Source organism: Vespa crabro, chromosome 11 (assembly GCF_910589235.1).
Source record: "Vespa crabro chromosome 11, iyVesCrab1.2, whole genome shotgun sequence".
Taxonomy (NCBI): domain Eukaryota; kingdom Metazoa; phylum Arthropoda; class Insecta; order Hymenoptera; family Vespidae; genus Vespa; species Vespa crabro.
In genome coordinates, this window is record NC_060965.1 from 2,229,304 (window position 1) to 2,231,665 (window position 2,362).

The following is a 2,362-nucleotide window of genomic DNA, read 5'->3' on the forward strand; positions in this document are numbered from 1 at the left end:
AAAACATAATCAAAAACATAATTAAAAGCACAATTAAAAACATAAACATATAATTAAACACATAATTAAACACATAATTGAAAACAAATAACATATTAATAACACAAATGAATACATAATTAAAAATGAAAAATATGAGATAAAAACGAAAGCCGGAGAAAGAAAAGAGAGCCCCAGAAAGAGAAGAATAGAGAGCCCCAAAAAAATAAGACAAGAGAAACAGTTCTATATGATGCTGAGACAGCAACCCGCACAGAAGCCCTCGCCCACAGGCCCCACCTGTGGGTCCCACCCGAGATACATAAAGGATAATTAATGAGAGTAAATAAGAATAAATAGAAATGACAGTGGACATAAAAGAGAGATAGAAAAATTTCCTTTTCGTTTCTCCGAAAAATTATTGTACAATAGATTTCTGCTATATTTCTTCTTTTGAAGTATTACTAGGTATATAAAATGAAAATATGTTAATGATTAGTTGGAATTAGTTTGAAAAGATATTGGAAGAGTAATACAATATGCAGCCATTCGCTCGTTAATACTTGCATTTAAAACTTTACAATTAAACATTGCAAGTATTAGCGATCCAGGTCTCACCACGTGGAGGTTGCTGCATATGGAGACCCACGAGCTAACGGTGACTCTACTCTATAATCCGCGTTCCGCGATACCGATCCCTTATGCCTTCCGCTTCGGATATTTAGGGCGACTTAGCTAACAGGAGGTATCTAGCCTTAGCTACAGGGACCCCACTTACAGAGAGCTTTACCGTTCAACACCCTCCACCTCAGGCATAACGAATTATTAAGCACATCTGAATTCGTGCTTCCGAATTTCGAACAATCAAAGCGCATTAATCGCGTTCGCGACACTCACGTGTGTTATAATTACGTAGATTCTACTGTTCTATCCAAATTCGCGAAGTAATCTAATCGAAATGTCGAAGAAATAAAACGAAGTCCCCGGTAGGACTTTCAATCGCGCAAACGAACACTCACGTGAGTGTTAGAAAAACGGTGACTCTAAGTTGAAATCCGAAGCGTACCTCGAATTTCAACACTAAAACGAAGTCCATGATAGGACTTTTAATCGCGCCCGGACACCCACGCAAGTATTCGGAAAACGGTGACTCTACTCTAAATAAACTAATCGAATATTCGAGCAAACAATACGAAGTCCCCGGTAGGACTTTTAATCGCGCACGCGAACACTCACGTGAGTGTTAAAATAACGTTGACTCTAAGTTGAAATCCAAAGTGACATATGCTAACCGGTATTTAGACTTTCCATGATATTTGTCGAGATTTCCGCCCCGCTACCAAATATGAGGATTGTCATAACATCAGCTAGCTATGTACAGCACTACAAGGTAAACCGTTCGCGCACCCCGAATTTCAACACTAAAACGAAGTCCATGATAGGACTTTTAATCGCGCCCGGACACCCACGCAAGTGTTCGGAAAACGGTGATTCTACTCTAAAAAAAAAAACGCGTTCGCGAGGTAATCTAATCGAATATTCGAGCAAATATAAACGAAGTCCCCGGTAGGACTTTTAAGTCGCGCCCGCGTTCATTCACGTGAGTGTTAGAAAAACGTTGACTCTACTCTAAATTCGCGTTTTCGATACGAACAATCAAACGAAGTTTAATCGCGCCCGTGAACACCCACGCTTGTGCACGCCGACACGCGCGCCAGTGTTCCTCTATCCTTCCCGTATTCGCGAATAAAAATCGATGGTGAATCCAGCCATGCGATGGTTCATCCGGCCGCAGATGACACTATCCCTTGATGATCTATCCTGTAAAAGAAAATGATAAGGAGAAAGCAAGAGAAAGACAAAAGAAAGAAATTTGAAGATAATATGTACATAGAATATAAATAGAAAATAAATAAAATAGAACATAAATATATGTATGGAAGTAGCTCTGCACGCTGCTGAAACAACAGTCCGCTTCATCTCATGGGTCCTACCTAATGCTTAAAAATTAAAATTAATAAGAATATATTAATAACAAACCTAAAAACATAAAAACATAATTAAAAAGAAATAACATAAATAAAAATTAAAATACATAATTAAAAGGAAATAACATAATTAAATTCTGAAAAGACATAATAAAAAGAAATAACATATTAATAACAAACCTAAAAACATAAATACATAATTAAAAAGAAATAACATAAATAAAAATTAAAAAACATAATTAAAAGGAAATAACATAATTAAATTCTGAAAAGACATAATAAAAAGAAATAACATATTAATAACGTAATTAAAAACATAATTAAAAACATAATTAAAGAAGTAAAATATGAGTAATAAAAGAGGGCTGCTGAAAGATAAGAAAATAGAAGTAGCT